The 21,652-nt window shown below is 33.5% G+C and overlaps 1 pseudogene; it reads right to left on the bottom strand.

Moving 5' to 3' along the window:
- Nucleotides 1–2,128: 2,128 nt before the first annotated feature.
- Nucleotides 2,129–2,887, bottom strand: LOC125875714 (translationally-controlled tumor protein homolog; annotated as a pseudogene).
- Nucleotides 2,888–21,652: the final 18,765 nt, after the last annotated feature.

Below are 21,652 nucleotides of genomic sequence, written 5' to 3'. Positions count from 1 at the left end.
ATTCTTCTCCATTAATTGAATCTATTACTTAGTGAACTCCTCCATTAATTGAATCTATTACTTAGTGAACTCCTCCATTAATGACTAGTCTAAAGTTTGATTTTTCTAACTTTCAATTTTGATTTTGATTTTGAGCAACCAATAAATTTTCAAAGTTTTGAAAAGTGGAGATATGATGAAAAGTATGTGATTTGAAGATGAGACTTAGTGATGACAAGTTGAGGAGGGCAGTAACCTGGTGGTCGAGGTGAGCCACCAGTAACTATGGATCTATGAAGATTAAAGGGAAAAGATAAAGAAGATAAAAAGAATAAAAGGAAACATAATTTTTTTTAAAAAAAATAGAGTATTAATATGAAATAAATCAAATATTTATAAAGTTAATATTTTAATATCTTTTTATCTCTCACTCTCCTGAGAGTGAACCACATCTGGCTATAGATTGGGGAGACTTTTGGCCGTTTTCTCTATTTTTATATGTAGGTGATTCCAAAAATAAGGAAGAAAAAATTGGACTTAAAGTCCTTTATTTAAGGAAATAAAGAGTAAACTAACCTGCACATCAAATAATTTGCAGATTTTAACTTCTAAACTTATCAATAAAAATAAATTAAATTAAATTTTTATATTTAAATTTTGAACAGAAGTTAATTGTAGTTCTTATAGAGATAAGATGGTTTCAACTATCCCTATCCCTATCATTCTTAACACTAAATTGAAACTATATTTTTTTAACAATCGAAAAAGAATTTATTATAGGAAAAATCACTCCATATATATATTTAAGAAACAATATTACAGGTTTTAAATCTACTTTTAAAATATTCTTGCTTATAACAGTTTAATTACGGGTTATAACATATCACTTTTTTATTTATAAATCAATTTAATTTTACTTTATTAAATAATTAGTATTTTATAATTTTATATTTATTATAAAATAATATAAATAAAGAATCTACCATAATTATCTCTTACACATTTTTAGGGATTTCACTTTGATTCTTGTTCCTTTTTTACCGTTACACGTCAAACCCACACCCCTCATGTCACCACGCTTGTTCTAGTTAGCACCCCACCACCCCAACGTTAAAAAAATATCAATTCCTCTTTCACCTCTTCAATAGTCTTCCATACAAACCCTTTATACATCTCAATATCACCTATTCAATCATAAAATCTTCATTCTACAATCAAAAGAAAGGGCAGATTTACAATACTAAGAATCAAGTTTCTAAGATTTTAGATAAAACATATCGAAGAAACATGAACATACTCCTAGAAAGAGCTCGAGATTAGTAGAAGCGAGTTCTACTGTTCAAATAGAGGCCCCGACCTTTAACATATTGACTCAAACGTCACCGCCAAACAAGAATGCAAATTCGACGAAAATGGGTGGTACTTCTCAAGAGAAGAAACATACTACAGAAAAGGAGAAGAAAAGTGAAGCAAAGAAAATTGCAAGTCCTACAAATCAAAAGGGACAAAAGAGGAAGGGGGAAATGGTGGAACCCTCTCCTGATACAAACTCAGATTTTGTAAGCGAGAAAAAAAATAAAAAAATCAACAAATGTTGATATGGGTCAGTCATCAAAACCCTCCAAAAGAAGAGCAACAAGGAAGGAGGACTCGAAAATTCCAATATCAAAAAAGGGAAAAAAAGTGGTTAGGGTAAATCTTCTATTTAATTTATTTTTCAATTATTCAATTTAGTAGATTTTTTTGTTAAAACTGTTTAGTTTTGCATATTATTTTTTGCATGAATTTTGTTTTAATGTTTACATGAAATTGATGTGATATATGCATGCATATATATATTTATTGTCATGAAATTGATATTAATTTGGTTGTTTTTAATCAAAAATAGTATGAAATTAGTGTTTCAATTAGTTGCATTGACTGTAGTTTGTTAAATTATACATCTTTTAACAAGAAAGTATATTTTCAAACTCTGTCATTATGTATAGTAATGTATCATGAAGTATGTTTAACATTGGATACAAATCGGTGGATATCAATCACTAACAATATATTTAATTTAAATGTCATTAATAGTAGCATCTATTTCAAGTTGCGAAGTTATCACATTCACTAGCCCACTATATAATTTTTTTTTAATCAATAGAAGAGAACACTTCCAATTCAATCAGAGGATCATTTGATGTCCCACATAATAAGATTTTTATAATGAAGAAAAACTGCAGGTACTGGTTACAACAAGTACCCAAGGTTTAGAAGCAACACACAAATAAGCAAAAAGGACCAGCTATTGAAACTACATGAAACATAAACTCCAATGCAAAACTTCTAGCAGAAGCACTCCACCAGACATCTAGCACTTGATCTCCTTCAAGCCAGGTGCAAGGTACAAAAAGGTAGGATTAGTTAAACCACCCTTGTAGTACGTGAACACTAGGGCACTGTCGTCACTCATGCTCTCACCAACAAAGAATTGAAAGTCCTTCAGCTTTGGCAAAATGAACTTAGTTGTTGATTCAATGTTCTTTTTAAATGCTTCTTGTGCTTCTCATTCTAGCTTGGGTGTCGGGTTCTTGATGTATCTCTTAATGTAGGTAACAAATTATTTCTTGTCAAAAGTTGGTTTCTCCTGAAGTCTAAAAGTGTCAACAATATCGACAACCTTGACGGTTAGTCATCTACACCTTCATCTTCACCTCCACCCTCAACATAAGGATTTTCCCCAATGTTTACATCAACGACACCTTGAACAACCCACTTCCCTTGAACTTTCCAAAGCATTCCATTCTCAAGTTCTTTGTAGAGAAATGAGTCTGAGAGAAGCTCATCATCGGTGAGGATATCCTGATAAACCAACATGGTTGAAGAGTAGCCTTTTGCTTTTTCTCTCTAAAAGGGAGGATTGATAGGAAGAAAACGATGGACCGATGAAGGCTTGAGAAGACTAGCCCACTATATAGACTGAAAGATTCATAAATAATTCCATCCATCTGAAAATCAACATATTTTCCTGTTCCGTAAAAAAATCACCGTGTCAGTCTTACATAATACAAAAGAAAAAATGCATGTGTTATATTTGTATACAAACTTTATACACTTTTATTCACAAATTTCATATATATTTTTACTCAATAGTCATCAATTATTCATACAAATATCATGCCAATAGAATACCAAAATAATTCCAACTTATAATTATTAATTGTAATTTTTTAATTAAACAGTACACCAATTCATTACATTATTATTATTATTATTATCAAATTACATTCCATAATAATGTAAAAAAAAAATCCATTCAAACCAGAAATCATACCATAAAACATCATAGAATAGAGTATACACATTTCATACATTTTTTTGGCACACTTTTCATACATATATCATGCTAACATTATTACCATTTCATCCCATAAGTCGTAATTTTTTTCACAGCAGAATCATGTCAATATAATACAAACATAATAATAATTTTAACAATTAATTGTCAGTTATTAAGTAAACAGTATACGCATTTCATTCAAATATAATTTCAAAATCGTACAAAAAATGATATAAACAGTATACTAATTACAAATAAATTTTATTTAATTTTTTTCTTACCAGAAACCTTAAATTAAAAAAAAAACAATTCATACCAAAATTTGTTCTAGTTTCACAAAAATATTATGTAATCTCAAAAAATAATGTTCATACAAAAAACGTCACAATTAAACTCTATTATACATAACAAAATCTAAAAATTTCCTTTCCAGTATCATTGTTCTTAATTTTTTTTCGGAAAAGGGCCTAAAATACCCTCGAAGTATTGAAAACGGTACACAACTACCCCTCATCCACCTATTGGCTCCAAAATACCCTCCCCATCCACCTTTGGGTCTAATTTTAGCAACTTCATTAATGGAGCACCATTTAAAATAATAAAATAATCCTTTTAACTATGTGGCGCTCAACCATTGATTGCAATTTAATTATTTAATATAATTTTAAACCCACCCATTACCCACCAATTTTTAACTAAACCCGCCCCAATACTTATTAAACCCGCCCGATCCAATACAAAAAGAACCCAATATTTTCATATTGCGTATCTAGCTTATCACATACGAGTTCAACAGAATATAATATTTTCAACACGGAACATGAATACATATATATATGTGTGGGGAGGGGGGGGGGGGGCTCTAACTTTTAGCAAATACAGGGTAATAACTAAAATAGCTCAATCAATCAAGGTTTTTGGTATCATGTTTTTTCTAATCATCAAGTACGAAAACCTGCACAACAATATCAACAGTACATAAAAATGCCCACAATGTGAAAGCCCGCACTTCATCAACGGCAGGAGGCACATAAAAATGCCCACAATGTGACTGCACAACAATATCAACAATGATATAAACACAATTTCACTTCAAAGTACAATTATGTATTTCCCTATTACAGCTAACAATCATAAAAATGAAAATCCCACAAAACCACTCAAACAGATCAAACAAATTAAACAAGGAGAAATACTCGTATTAAAATATTGGGTTCTTTTTGTATTGGGTCGTGCGGGTTTAGTAAGTATTGGGGCGAGTTTAGTTAAAACTCGGTGGGTAATGGGTGGGTTTAAAATTATATTAAATAATTAAATTGCAACCAATGGTTGAACGCCACATAATTAAAAGGATTATTTAATTATTTTAAATGGTGCTCCATTATTGAAGTGGCTAAAATTGGACCCAAAGGTGGATGAAGAGGGTATTTGTGAGCCAATAGGTGGATGGGGAGGGTATTTTGGAGCCAATAGGTGGATGAGGGATAGTTGTGTACCATTTTCAATACTTCGAGGGTATTTTAGGCCCTCTTATTCTTCTTCCTCCTCTTCCTCTTCTTCTTCCTCTTCCTCTTCTTCTTCTTCCTCCTCCTTCTCATCATCTTCCTCTTCATTTTCTTCTTCTTCCTCTTTCTCTTCCTCCTCTTCCTGTTCCTCCTCTTCCTTATCTTCCTCTTCCTCCTCTTCCTCTTCCTCTTCTTCTTCCTCTTCTTTCTCTTCTTCTTCTTCTTTCTCTTCCTCATCTTCCTCATCCTCCTCCTCCTCTTCTTCTTCTTCTTCTTCTTATTCTTCCTCTTCCTCTTATTCCTCTTCCTCTTCTTCCTCTTTCTTTTCTTCTTCTTCCACTTCCTCCTCTTCCTGTTCCTGTTCCTCCTCCTCTTCTTCTTCTTCTTCTTCTTCCTCCACCTCTTCTTCTTCTTCTCCATCTTCTTCTTATTCTTCTTCTTCTTCTTATTCTTCTTCCTTTTCCTTTTCCTCCTCTTCTTCCTCCCCCTCTTCCTCCTCCTCATCTTCTTCTTATTCTTTTTCTTCTTCTTCTTCTTCTTTTTCTTCTTTTTCTTCTTCTTCTTCTTCTTCTTCTTCCTTTTCCTTTTCCTTTTCCTCCTATTCTTCCTCCTCCTCCTCCTCCTCCTCCTCCTCCTCTTCCTCTTCTTCGTCTTCTTCGTCTTCTTCCTTTTCTTCTTCTTCATCATCATCATCATCTTCTTCTTCTTCTTCTTCTTCTTCATCCTCCTCTTCTTCTTCATCCTCCTCTTCTTCTTCTTCTTCTTCTTCTTCTTCTTCTTCTTCTTCTTCTTCTTCTTCTTCCTCTTCCTCTTCCTCCTCCTCTTTTTCTTCTTTGTCTTCCTCTTCTTCGTACATTGTTCGTCTTGGCTGCTATTCTTTGTTCTTCTTCTTGTTATCTTCTTCTTGAATCAGATTTAGTTAATCAGTGGATCAAACTTCGTTCTATATTAATTGGAATTACTTCATAAGTAATTGCGTTCACACACCATTATTTGGTAAGTAAGATTAATAGTTTTTTGAATCAGTCATTATCATTTGTGCTTAAACCTGCAATTTTTTCAATAACTTGCATTTGCGTTTCCAATAGAAGGTTATATATATTGCATCAGTTGATTGTTGGAACAGATGATAGTCTTATATTGCATCAAAAATGTTATTTCAATCGCAACAGAATAGTCATATATTGCAACATATAATTTACACAAGTCGCAACATATAACTTAGACATATTGCAACATATGATTTATGTGTCGCAATAGAATAGTTATATGTAGCAACACATGCCTTACATGTCGCAACAAAATAGCCTTATGTTGAAACATGTGATTTATTTGTCACAATAAAATAGTTATATGTAACAACATATGACTTACATTTCGCAACAAAATAGTTATATGTTGCAACATATAACTTACACATTTTGTTACAACATGTGATTTATGTGTCGCAACAAAATAGTTATATGTAGCAACATATGACTTTATGTCACAACAGAATGGTCATATATTGGAACATATCACTTACATGTTCCAACAAAATAGTCATATGTGGCAACGTATAGCATACATATGTATTAGTACTAATTGTTGTTTGAATTAATTTCTTCATTAGTACTAATTGATTTTTGAATTAATTTCTTCAGGTACAATAAATGGAGGGATTATTTGTAGGTATTGATTGTTGTGGTAAATGGATCGAGAAGAAAAATTGATATATTTGGAATTGGAAGGACGGTAAGAAAAGGTCGGTAGGGATGACTGTCGAAAGAAGTATTTTGTATGATGATTTTGTGAAGCCTTATACAAAAAAGGCATGGTAATTTTTAATATTTTTCGTATGTATTCGCGTTTTTATCAATGTATTTTGCCTTTTAAAAGTGTTATTTTTACTGTAGTTTGATTTTTTCAATCATAACGATCCAAATGCATTGGGAATGATTAATCAAGCAGTAAACGGAGGCCACATTAGTGCATCATATGTGCTTGCCATAATTTCAATCTTTAAGGGCTATGGATTCATGAGAGAAGGCTTAATGTTCATTGCCAACATGAAAAAAATGGAGCCACTAAAAACCAGGAGATGTCGACACAAGTTGCAATATGTTTTAGGTGGAATGTGGGTGCCAGAACCTCATTTGTTGGGAAAACGACCCATTTGTTATGTTGTTCATCAACATGAGCAAAGCGTTCGTAAGAATGGTTGGCCCCAGGGAAGTGACGAAGAAGGTGATATTCGTTGTGAATTATGTAGTTGTGATTTAGAACTCGATTATATAGTTAATTTTTTTCCTTATACCACTGTGTGGTATTAATAAAATTTTCATCTGTGTCAACATATGTACATTCTGTTGGATAATATGTTGAATTTTGCAACATAAATTGGAACATATACGTCATATGTGGCAACATATGCATATCCCAAAATGTGATTTTTGGTATTAATCCAATTAAATTGTGACCTAATACAATATTTAACACTAATATATAGTCCTACAACATGTCTAAGTACAAATTTATGGTCTAATACTATAACCTTCATCAATTTTATCAATTATTTTTACAAAAAACTACCATACCACTAGTTCATCATACAATGACTAAGTCATTATATATGATAGTTATATAACACTCTTGTAAATCATTATTTGAAGAGTTATAACATATTTGTATTTCGTAATTATGGTCTAAAGTACTAAAATATGGTCCAATTTGACATTTTTCATTGTTAAATACCTTAATTTATCGATTAATCCATCCATCAAATGTCATATGTGGCAACATAGGTACTTTTGGTTGGATAATATGTTGAATTTTGCAACAGAAATTGCAACAGATACGTCATATGTGGCAACATATGTATATCCTAAAATGTGATTTTTGGTATTAATCCAATTAAATTGTGACCTAATACAACATTTAACACTAATATATAGTCATACAACATGTCTAAGTACAAAATTATGATCTAATACAACAACCTTCATCAATTCTATCAATTATTTTTACAAATACTATCATACCAATAGTTCATCATACAATGACTAAGTCATTCCATATGATAGTTATATAAAACCCTTGTGAATCATCGTTTGAAGTGTTATAGCATATTTTTATTGCATAATTATGGTTCAAAGTACTAAAATATGGTCCAATTTGACAGTTTTCATTGCGAAATTACTTAATTTATCGATTAACTCATCCATCAAATGTCATCTGTGGCAACATATGTACATTCTGTTGGATAGTATGTTAAATTTTGCAACAGAAATTGCAACAGATACATCATATGTGGCAACATATATATGTATATCCTAAAATGTGGTTTTTGTATCAATTCAATTAAATTGTGACCTAATACAATATTTAACACTAATATATAGTTCTATAACATGTCTAAGTACAAAATTATAGTCTAATACAACAACCTTCATAAATTCTATCAATTATTTTACAAATACTATCATACGACTAGTTCATTATACAATGACTAAATATTTCCATATGATAGTTATAAAACACCCTTGTAAATCCTTGTTCGAAGTGTTATAACATCTTTTTATTGTGTAATTATGGTCTAAAGTACTAAAATATGGTTCAATTTGACATTTTTCATTGCTAAATTGCTTAATTTATCAATTAACTCATCCATCAAATATCATCTGTGGCAACATATGTGCATTCTATTTGATAATATGTTGAATTTTGCAAAAAAAATTGCAACAAATACGTCATATGTGGCAACATATATATAAGTATGGTTTTTGGTATTAATTCAATTAAATTGTGACCTAATACAACATTTAATACTAATATATAGTCCTATCACATGTCTAAGTAAAAAATAATGGTCTAATACAACAACCTTTATCAATTCTATCAATTATTTTTACAAATACTATCATACCACTGGTTCATCATACAATGACTAAGTAATTCCATATGATAGTTATATAACACACTTATAAATCGTTGTTTGAAGTGTTATAACATCTTTTTATTGCGTAATTATGGTCCGAAGTACTAAATATGGTTCAATTTGATATTTTTCATTGTTAAATTGCTTAATTTATCGATTAACTGATTCATCAAATGTCATCTGTGGCAAGATATGTATGTTCTGTTGGACAATATGTTGAATTTTGCAACAGAAATTACAACAGATACGTCATATGTGACAACATATGTATATCCTAAAATATGATTTTTGGTATTAATTCAATTAAATTATGACCTAATACAACATTTAATACTAATATAGAGTCCTACAACATGTCTAAGTAAAAAATTATGGTCTAATACAATAACCTTCATCAATTCTATCAATTATTTTTACAAATACTATCATACCACTAGTTCATCATACAATGACTAAGTAATTTCACATGATAGTTATATAACACCCTTGTAAATCATTGTTCGAAGTGTTATAGCATCTTTTTATTGTGTAATTATGGTCCAAAGTACTAAAATATGGTCCAATTTGATATTTTTCATTGCTAAATTATTTAATTTATCGATTAACCCATCCATCAAATGTCATATGTGGCAACATATGTACATTATTTTGGATAAAACACGTAAGTACTTTATAAAATTCATAGGCCCAATCGGCCCATTATTTCATTTCTAGAAGAGATATATATATATAAATTAGGATTTTCATTTTCATTTCAAGAATAGGGTTGTCATTTTATTCCTCGCCGCTTCGGCTTCTTCGCTTCGCTTTCTCTCTTCTCTCTGATCTCTTTCTTCACATGGATCTCGAATCTCTGGAGTGCATGGGATATAATGATGTTATTTATTTCATCAATCTTTTCTGTTCTTCATTTTTTAACAAGCAATTAATTGATTGGGGTTTGGTTAAACCAAATCAATAAATAAACATAGTTTTGCACTTTTATTCCAACATTTTTTTTTACTTCTTCTTAACATAACATAACACCCATGTGTTCCTACATATGAGTCAAATGTTACAACATTTGAGACATATGTTGCTACAGACGACTCATTTGTTGCTACAGATGTCTCAAATGTTGCAACATATCACTCTTATGTAGCAACATTTGACCATATGAGGCATTTGTTGCTACAGATAACCCATGTGTTGCTATATATAAGTCAAATGTGGCAATATTTGAGGCATATATTGCTACAGATGACCCATGTGTTGCTACATATGAGTCAAATGTGGTTATATTTGAGGCATATGTTGCTATAGATGACCCATGTATTGCTATATATGAGTCATATGTTGCAACATTTGAGGCATATGTTGCTACATATGACTCATGTGTTGCAATATTTGAGGCAAATATTGCTACAGATGACTCATTTGTTACTACAAATGACTCATTTGCTGCTACAAATCACCCTTATGTAGCAACATTTGACCATGTAGTGGATAAATCGAGTTAAAAGGGAATTGGTTGAAGCAACATAACATATAACATCACAAATAAAATAAAACATTGTCATTAATTACAAACACATTGTCAAGGCTCCAAGTTCTTATCTACTATCCCAACAACCCAATTCCAATGCAATCGACCAACTGTATTGTCACACAACAAGGTGTTGGGAGGTTGAATTGGTGTGTTGGTAATCAAATGCTCAATAAATGCAAGCGAATATGACCCGCCCCCGGCACTGGTGATAATTTTTACCAAGAGTTTCAATCAACCTTCAAATTCCCATGGTTGATTATGAGCTCATTTGACAAATGCTTCATTATTCCACTTTGCCTCAACAAGATTGACAGCAAGTCAAACACGGGTTGTATGAATGTCAAAAATGCATCATGTTCCATACACGTCAGGTTGCAGTCATAAACATTCATGTGACCCTTGTGCAAGAGGATCTCAAGAGTCACAAACTGACTATTGTTCATGTTCATGACTGCCAGTATTCTTTTAGCACCAATCCAATCGATGCCTCCAGGATATGGTCTAATGCCCTTGACGTAGTCAATCATATCGCCATTCCATACAAACTCATTAAGTAACTGTGCAAAGCTTTTGCCACCAACACTTGTTGCCTCCTCGCTGATAATGTCATACCTTTGTTTGAAGTTGGTATAGAAGTTGAGATCCATAATTCTATCTGCGAAATCATAGTACTCAGGGTATCTCAACTGTCTCTCCCGCATGAGGCTGAGAATTTCATCAATATACTAAAATAACAATTAATATTAAAGAGTAAAGAAAAGTAATGATTGAAAAGATAAAACAAACAAACATTAGAAATTGAAGGTTAGTAGAGAAAAATTACCCAGTCTTCCCACCAAACGGTTGTACTACCTTTTTAATTTTTTTTGAATTTCGACAGTATAATGTTGCAACATATGAAAATTCAAAAAGACATATGTTGCCACATATCTCCTTTCTGTTGGGGCATATACATATAATTTTGTGGTTTTTTTTACAACAAAGGTTATATATGTTGCCACATATGACCTTCCTATTGGAGAACATGCATATAATTATGTGATTTTTTTTACAACAAAGTCTATATATGTTCCAACAAAACAAAAATAATAATAATCATTAATATTATCAGAAAAAAATGAATACTTCACCAATTGTTTTTTACAACTTATCAACAAAAAAGGTCAATGGTATACATAACCATCAAAACTAAATCTAATCAATGGTAGTAACCACAACATTTTCATCTGGACACGAATAATAAAATATTCATGTTGCTGCTCACATCCTTCGCATCGACAAGAAGAACATTTGATGTTAGAGGAGGAAGCAACACTAGCAAAAGATTGAGTTGTTGTCACAGATGAAGCTCCTTGTGACATTTTATCTACAAGATAAATAAAAAAAGTTGAGAGTTTACAACTAATTATAAAATAATAAGGGTAACAATTTATACTTATGTTGATACAGATGAACATTCTATTGCAACATATGTACCGTTTGTTGACACAGATGATCATTTTGTTGCTCTAACACATAGGTGACATGTTCCAACATATGACAACTATGTTGGAATGTACCAACATATCACCAATATGTTGCAACATACGACACATGATGAACAAAATGTTGGACAACTGAACAAAACTAAATTTCTATAATCATATGAATAAAATGGTCATAAAAAGAAGAACAAAGGCAACAAAAACGACTCTTCACTGAACAACAACAAAAATGACTCTTCACATATACATTTCCTAAAAATTAGGGTTTTTTTGAGTTTGTTGATTTTCTTTCGAAAACAAAAATAATACGTACCATTACATCATTATTCAATTTTCACATCTATAGAATGATTTCTTGTCCATTAACCCAAGAAAAGAACTTAGTATCAAGAGTTTGTTGTTCAAAATTGTAAAATCTTTCAAGAAAATGACTTACCCATTTTAAGTCGAACACGACCTTCACTTCAGAAAGAGAGAGAGAGTGTGACGGCCGAAGATGAGGAGTAAGGTAATGAAGGAGAATGATCGGATTTTCTAAGGCAGAAGAAGAAAAGAAGAACGTTGGAGAGAAGAAGAAGAAGAAGAGAGAAAATTCTATTTTCTTTTAATATTTCTTTTTAAATAGAAAGTTTAAAATGTAGTGGTTTTTTGAATTTTACAAAAGATTAGAAAGTTGGGGCTTTGAATTATAGGTGATAGTAAGGTGCATAATAAAGGGGCGGTGACATAAGTCTTAATTATTGAGTGTAGGTGACAATTATGTGATTAAGGATTAAGGATTAAGGATTAAGGACCGTGGAGTTGCCCTCAAGTTTATAAGTTGGCAGTTTGGTCCATTGAATTAAATGAGGGGTAAAAGGGTAAATGACTAAAACCTAATTTAATCAATTTTGGTGGGAACCAAAACTGGAGGGAAGCCACCAGCGAGCTATACCAAAAGGGGAAATAAAAGATTTTTTCCCCCGCCTGCCGTTGTATTCCTTTTTTTTTTCTTCTTCTTCTTCTTCTTCTTTTGCTTCGTTCTTGCTTGCCTTTCTTCCCGTTCTCTTCATCTTCTTCTTTTTTTCGTACATTGTTGGTCTTGGATGCTAGTCCTTGAGCTTTCTTCTTCTTCTTCTTCTTTTCTTCTTCTTGAATCAGATTTAGCTAATCTAATCAGTGGATCAAATTTTGTTCTGTATCAATTGAAATTACTTCATAAGTGATTGGGTTCACACACCACTACCTTGGTAAGTAAAATTAATAATTCTTTGAAATAATTCATCATCATCTGGGTATAACCTGCAATCTTTTCAATAATTTGCATTCGCATTTCCAACAGATGGCTATATATGTTGCAACAATTGACTATTGGAACAAATTATAGTCTTATGTTGCAACAAAAATGTTGTTTCAATCGCAACAGAATAGACATATGTTGCAACATATAACTTACACAAACTGCAACATATAACTTACACATTTTGCAACATATGACTTACATGTCGCAACAGAATAGTCATATGTTACAACATATAACTTATATATTTTGTTACAACATGTGATTTATGTTTCGCAACAGAATAGTTATATGTAGCAACATATGACTTACATTTCGCAATAGAATAGCCATATGTTGCAACAAATAACTTACACCTGTTGCCACATGTGATTTATTTGTCACAACAGAACAGTTATATGTAGCACCATTTGACTTTCATGTCGCAACAAAATAGTAATATGTTGCATCATATGACTTACACATTTCCTCATTAGTACTAATTATTTTTTTAATTAATTTCTTCAAGTACAATAAATGGAGGGATTATTTGTAGGGATTGATTGTCTTGGTGAATAGGTCAAGAAGAAAAATCGATACGCTTGGCATTGGAAGGATGGTAAGAAACGGGGAGGGTCGGTAGGGATGACGGTTGAAAGAAATATTTTGTATGATAATTTTGTCAATTTAGTCATCCAAAAATGTGGATTCAATTGTCAATCGAAAGATCTTGTTATGAGTTACATTCCCAATTTTTTTTCATAATGAAAATGTCTTACCTTTCAAAGTAACTGATCAACCTAGTTTTCTTGTTTATTTGGGAGGAGCAGAGATACCGCCCATATTAAGAGTTTACGTGGATGAAAATCCTATCGAGAAGGATCATAATCTATAAAAGGACCAACAAGATATGTTAAATGATGAATTTAATGTTGTGGACATGAATAATCATGATGATTAAATTGGAAAAGATGAAGTGCCGGACTTTGAGAGCAACAATCCTCCTACACCTATTGTTGGCAACAACAATCCAGCTTTTTCTCAATCATCATGTATGAATAATGTTCGAGATAATGAAATCGGTTTTTATAAGGGAATGATATTCAAGAACAAGGAAGAACTGGCAAATTCATTGAAAATTACTTGCGTGAAAAAAGATTTTAGACTGAAAAAGGTGATCAATTCTCATAATGTGTTTTCTTTTAAATGTTCATATTCAAAGTGCAATTGGTGGCTGAGGGCTGTGAAATTTACAACTAGCGACGTGTTTGTCATTAGAATCTATGAAAAGCACCATATGTGTGGTTCAGAGCATCTTACAAGCCATAATCCGCATGCCGTGGCAAAAGTCATCGGTAAGTACTTTGAAAATAGGTTTCCTAATGGTAAAGGTCCATCCACAAGTGACATGTCAAATCAACTCCGCATAGAATTGGGTTGTAATGTAAGCTATTGGAAGATTTATAAGGGCATGGAGCATGCTAAGTCTAATGTTAGGGGAACACATGAGCATGGGTATGCAGTGCTTAATGCGTACCGTTATATGCTTGAAGTTGCAAATCCAGGAAGCAAGACGGCATTGCTGCTCGATGAAAATGGGAGGTTCAAGTACTTCTTTGTATCATATGCCGCTTGGATAACTGACTTTCAAGAAATGAGAAAAGTAATAGCAGTTGATGGGACATTCTTGAGGAGCAAGTATGAAGGAGTTTTGCCATCGGCGGCTGCCCAAGATGCTGAGAATCATATATTTCCAGTGGCTTTTTGTGTTGTGGACAAGAAATGCGATGCCTCATATGAAATTTGTTTCAAATTATGAGAAGCTTTGTAGATGAGTTGTGCATTATTTATGATAGGCATCCAAGTATTCGAAAGATGGTTTCGGTTATCTACCCTGTATCTCATTATGGTTGTTGCATGAGACACCTTGGGGAAAATATTCGAAATAACTTTCACAATTCAAAGGTAGTGTCCCATTTTTATAAAGCAGCAAAGGCATAAGATATATATGAGTTCAATGACCATTTCAATTAAATAAGAGATTTGGTACCAAAGGCGGCTGAAACTCTTGAACGTATTGGATTCCACACATGGAGCTGGGCATTTTACCCGGGAAATAGGTACATTATTGTCTCTACCATCTTGTTTGAGTTTGTTATAATTTTATGTGTTTTGATTGATTTTTATTTTTTGTTGTGTAGATATAGCATTATGACGTCAAACATCGCGGAGTCAGTGAATTCTATGTTTGATGTTAAAAGAGAATTTCCCATTGTCGTTCTATTTGATGAAATAAACAGGAGATTTGCGCTTTTATTTCACCAGAGGCGTATGGAGCTGGTGAACTATGCAAATAGATTTGTTCCTTCAATTGAAAAATACATATCAAAGTATGTCAACGCGGGCAACAAGTTGTTAGCTCATCAAATCGCTAACTGCAAGTTCAGCGTCACTGGTCATGGTGATGTTGCTACTGGCCATGGCAGCGCTTCGATCCCAATATGGTGCCGATTTTGGAAATCAGATTTATGAGTACTCCTCTCTATATTATTCCGTGGAAAAATACAGAATGACATATTGTGAGGAAATTCACCCGGTGCCACCTGAAGATTCTTGGATTGTCCCTTTGGATATCTAGAGAGAGAAATACCTCCTCCATATGTTAATCCAAACAAACCTGGAAGAAGGAGATATAAGCGACGGCGTGGAGTTGGTGAATCATTTCCAACAAGAAAAAATAAGTGTTCCGTATGTAGGAACTTTGGCCACAAAAGAACTACATGCCCAAATCGAAATGCTCCATAAGTGTTGTTGAATTATAATGAATGTTCTTTTTTGTTTGAGGATGATGTTCCCTATCTTCTTATCTTAATTTGAATCAACTTATGTTATGTTATTTATATAAAATGTGTGATTTATTTTGAACTGATGCATCTGTTCCAACATATAACAATTATGTGTTAGATTTTACAACAGAATATTGCATATATTCCAACATATGTCAATTATGTGTTACAAGTACAATAGAATAACACATCTGTTCCAACATATATGAATAATGTGTTAGTTATTACAACATAATATTGCATATGCTCCAACATATGTCAATTATGTGTTACAAGTATAACAGAAAATGCATTTGTTCCAACATAACTCTAATAAATAATTACGTGTAAGGTGTGTGAACCATCAATCAATCATTACTTCCATTGAAACAACTTTCAAGAAAAAAAATTAATTACAACTCTTCATATTTTACCTTTTTTTCAAAAAAAATAAGTACTTTCATTTGAAAAGCCAAAAGTTCTCTTCTCTTCGTCTTCAGAAGTTGCAACTTTTCACATTCATTACATTCATGGCATTATATAAGAACACAACAACAAAAGGTCCTTTCATTTAATTTTCTCCAAGATGGAAAGGAAGAATAAAAAATCTTCAAAAATGACTAGGAGTGAAAAAAAAAACTACATTGAATACCTTTCGAGGGAACTACTAATTGATATCGTTGAAAGGATTGCTTCCTACTCCCTCAAAGATTTAATGAATGTTAGATTAAGGTATGTATGTATTAATCAATTTTCACTCTTTAATTTGATTTGATTTCTCAGTTCCAGGGTCCTCAATCAAGTCGCTAATGAACCTTCTGTTTATTAAAAGGTAACATTGGTCTACTTTCCTTATCGTACATGATCGATAGTTCAAGAAGCCATTTCTTTCCTGGAAATGTGCAAAGCATTGGGGAATTTAGAAGCCTTATACAGAAAAGGCATGGTAATTTTAATGTTTTTCGTATGTATTTATGTTTTTATCAATGTATTTTACTTTTTAAATGTGTTATTTCTTCTGTAGTTTGATTTTTCAACCATAACAATCCAAATGCATTGGGAATGATTAATCAAGCAGCAGACGGTGGCCACATTGGTGTATCCTATGTCCTTGCCATAATTTCAATCTTCAAGGGAGGTGAATCCATTAGAGAAGGCTTAATTGTAACATCTTGCAATTTGAAATAACTAGGAAGAAGCTAATAATTGGAAATAGTCATTTTTGGAAAGAATGAAAATCTGGAAATTTTGTTAAGTTAGAATGAGTTGAGTTTTGGTCAACTTCAAACGGGCATAAGTTCTAGCTCAGGATGATTTAAGTGTACTTCTGATAGTTGCGTAATCAAGACACAACTTCTGATGCAAGTGTTTACGATCGTACAATAGTTTAGTAACCCAACCAAAGGTTGGGATTATCCCAAGAGAGTGATTTTGAGAATTTATACAAAAATAAAATTTAGTTCTAACTAGTCGTAGCTAAAGACATTAACGAGTATAAACATTGTAAATTAAAGGGGGACACAAAAGTGTCAATTAACAATGGGGGGTTTTGTCACTAGTAAGTAAAAACAACAAAATAAACAAGGATTTCTAAGTAATGAGAGGGGATCCTTGGATGTGACGGGAATATGGGTTAAGCTAGATTATTGGGTACATGTTTTTGATAGAAAATTCATCGAGTAATTTTGACTAGGCTAAGCTTTAAGGGGGATAAGCTCTCTCTCTCGAGCAACTTACCCCATTTCAAATGCGTTCCTCTCGGACACCCACTTGCCGCATGAAGACCAGCCTACGCCTTAACCCACTCATTCTCTCGAACTGAGTGTGTGGACATGGGACTAGGGTTCACTCTCTCGAGCTGAACCTCATGTCGACCCAATCAGACTGGTCATCAATCTAGTGGTCTTAGTTTTACGACCTCTCTCTCGAGCAGGCCAAAAACACATAAATAAACTTGTATTTGCAACTACAAATTCATTAAATTCATCCACAACCACTAAACGAAATCACATTTAAACTACGAATAAACTATCAGCAAGCAAGACCCAACAATTATCTTAACCCATATTCGCTAAATCACACCCCAAGAATTAGGGGTTTTAGCCATACATCAAGAGATACAAATATATACCTAAATGAGCTTAAATTCAAATGGGTATAAAGATTTAAGTCTTGTTACATGCCAAGAATTAAGAATCCAAGAGACCCAAGTCCAAATCCTTGGAGATGAAACCCTTTGGAACTTCAAGTCTTCAAAGCGCTCTCCAACTTAGAGCAAAAATATCAAAAAGTACTGTTCTATATGAAAAATATCACATTTGTTCAATTCTAAGTGAAAATTATAATAATTGTTCCACACTAAAACTAAAACTCTAACTAGTATTTATAGTTTTCACAAATTTGTGCTGCAGCGGATCGTTCGGCGTCGTTAGTCGGAATTCCAATCAACTCGGCGATTCACCCTTTGGTGTAGTTCATTGTCGTCTTGCACCAACCTTCAGCCTCATCGTGCTCTTGGTCATTGGGCGGCATGGTACTGCTTCGCGGAACTGCTCGGCGATGCGCCGACTGCTCCCTTTTTCCGCCGACTTGATCCTTTTCTTCAGGGCTCAGCACATTGGAACAAAAGGCGAAGTAAGACCCTTCGACGACTCACCAAGTGGACTCGGCGATCCTCAGGCCTTCATTTCTTCGTTCTTTTCAGCCTTTTCGTTCCTTTTTGCGACATAGTGTCCATGCTTTCCTTAAAACTTCAGATACCTGAAACTTAAGGGTTTTCATAAGATATTGAGATAAAATAAGCATTTGAGGACACAATTTCTATTAAAATATAGTCCTAAATAAGTCCAATTTGTGGACTCATCAACTTCCAGATATGGTAGGAGAGATCTTGGGATGATCTTTCCAACGCCGCCGAGTTTGCGCGATTTTGAGTTTGTATGAGTGAGTTATGCCCTTTGGAAGTTGGGTTGTTCGAATAAGGAAAGTCTAAATCCGAATTTCAGAAGGGTAGTTTGGTATTTTCCTTACCCAACTTAATTAATTCATTTTTAGGAGTTTAATTGACATAAAGTCAGATTTTAGTTAGTTTAGAAAAAGTGAATTTCACGCCAGGGCTTGGTGAAAGGAGAAAAGAGGAAAAAGGAAAAGAGAAAGCAAGATTCATCAAGATCGTCGAGTTTAGCTTGTGGATTTCATCAAGTGGTGATCCCTACTAGGTATGTGAGATCGCATAGCGTTGGGTTAGTTCACCCACACACCAATTATGATTTATTTCAGTGAATTTAAGTTCTTGAAAGCTTAGAAATTGGGTTCTTGATGGGTTTGTTGAAATCGTTGAGGAATTGTTTGATCTGAATTCGTGATTTTAGGTTTGATTTTGATTAGAATCTGATGTACTTTGAACATTTAATCGATTCTAAGTGTTTGGGGAAAGAACCCATGGAGTTTAGAGGGTTTAGAGCTGGAAAACGAAGAAGAAATTTCGACGGTCAAAATTTGGACATGCCTCAGTATCGCAGATCCACTCCCCAGAACTGAGAAAAATTGTTTCACGTCGCGGATCAGTCACAGACCGTTCTGCCTCAAAATTTGTTTTCCAAACCAAAAATTAAATATGTCTCCGCATCGTGGACCCACATTCAAATATTGATTTTTGGTCTTTCCTCATGTTTAGCCATCTAAAATCATTCCTAAACATCATGAGATCTTTTCAATCACAATTCACAATCCTTGAGTCCATAGTTCAATTCAAGGATCAGTTAAGAGTCAAGTCAAGAGCAGTTAAGATCAAAATCAAGAGAAGTTCTTAGAGTCTTTCAAAAGTCTTTTCCAAATGTCTTAACTTTGTTTTAATTCTTAAAGGTCAAGTTGAGTGAAGAGTAAATATTAAAGCTTGAAGTTCATTTCTTCAAAAGTATATGGGGACTATGTACTCCCAAAGAGTTTGAAATGTTTTCACATTTAAACAAGAAAGGAAACCTCAATTTCCAAAGAGCCTTCAGGCTAGTTTTCAAAAAAGAGTAAATGCTTTCATAATTAAGCAAGAGGGGAAACTATGATTTCCAAGATAGCCTTTGAGATAAGTTTTTGAGCAATTATCTCAAATCACAGAAAGAAATATATTTTTAAACTTAAAGAGATAGTATCATATTTTGGGAGTAGTATTGAGCATCGATATGGGGGAGCGTTCAGAGAACCCACAACCCCATAAACCATATAGCCATCATGGATAAAAAAGGGTCATACTTTTTAGATGAATCCTTTAATGCTTTTTAGCATAGACTAGTGGATCCACTTAGTGAGTTAGGTCCTATACCCTCAGCAAGGTATATGATGGTCCTTGGCAGTGTGAGGTAAAATGTTGTATCATCACTATAACTTTTAAGTGATGGTTTTCGGTTAGAGAAACTCCCACAACAGTATTTTATATTTTTATATACATCAGTTTATTTGTATTTTTACATACATCTCAAAGTTATATGTATCTTTGCATACACACAGAGTTGACATCATGTTTTAAACAATTTTTCTTTATATTGCACTTGTTTTAAACTGCTTTATATTGAAATGAGTTCAGTTATATTGAGTTGCGTTGAGCCAGGTAAGTTCTTCAGTTCCTTTCAGATTCTTTTCAAGCTTAAGATGTGTTTAACATTCCAACTTGCATACTCGTATATTCAATGTACTGACGCCAGTTGGCCTGCATCGTCTTATGATGCAGACGCAGGTAACCAGGATCAATATCCAGCGCATCGTTGATCCAGTTGAGCTTTAGAGTTGTTGGTGAGCCTCCTTGCATTCCGGAAGATCCCTTTTTTTTATTACTTTATCATTTTAGTTCATTAGGATGTCGTGGGCCTGTCATGACATCCATCTCAATTGTTTTAGAGGCTTCATAGATAGTCAGTCAGTTGTTAGTTCATTCGTCATCATTTTGTTATTGGCTTATGTTCAGATTTGAGTTGCCATTTTGGCTAAGTTAAATGTTTATTATTAAAACATTATGAGTTCAGTTTGAGACATGTTGAGCTATCTTGTATTTGGATTCTTTTTCTTATGTCTAAGTCTTCCGTTGAGTAAGTAAGCCAGGCCAAGGGTTCTCTTGGGGCCAACAATGGTTCTCGAGTGCCAGTCCCCCCTGGGTGTAAGCTCGGGGTGTGATAAACTTGGTATCAGAGCACAGAGTTCAAGAGTCCTAGGGAGTTTATGAAGCCGCATCTGTAGAGTCCTAGCTATTGGTGTGAAGTGCGCCACATCTATAATTAGGAGGCTGCAACACTTAGGAAAATTGTCACTTCTTTCACACTCATTTCGTGCGTTAGAGTTTGATCTCTAAAAAGTTTCCTTCTAATTCGTGCTTGCGTGTGTTTTTAGATAATCATGCCTCCACAAAGAGCTTTTTGAGGTCGTCCTGCTAGGAGAAATGTCGAGGAACAAGGGGTACCTAATGCACCAGAAGTGAAACCCCAATGAGAGGTCACTAATGCTGAATTATGTGAAGCTATCCGGATGTTAAGTCAAGTTGTGACCCATCAAGATGGACAGAGAGATAATCCATAGGAAGCGGCTGATACTTCAAGGATCCGTGAGTTTTTAAGGATGAACCCACCAAGCTTCACATGTTCAAGTGTCACAGAGGATCCAGAAAACTTTTTTGAAGAGCTTCAGAAAATTTTCGAGATTATGCATGTCGTAGATGCTGAGAAGGTGGAACTAGCTGCATACCAAATAAAGGGTGTCGCTAGAGTCTGGTTCGACCAATAGAAAAATAATAGGGTTGAGAATACGCTAATAGTGAATTAGACTATGTTTGAGAGTGCTCTCATGGGACGT

The sequence above is a fragment of the Solanum stenotomum genome, chromosome 9 (genome assembly GCF_019186545.1).
Source record: "Solanum stenotomum isolate F172 chromosome 9, ASM1918654v1, whole genome shotgun sequence".
Lineage (NCBI taxonomy): Eukaryota > Viridiplantae > Streptophyta > Magnoliopsida > Solanales > Solanaceae > Solanum > Solanum stenotomum.
Note: the sequence above shows the minus strand (reverse complement) of the source record. Positions and strands in the feature narration are given on the sequence as shown.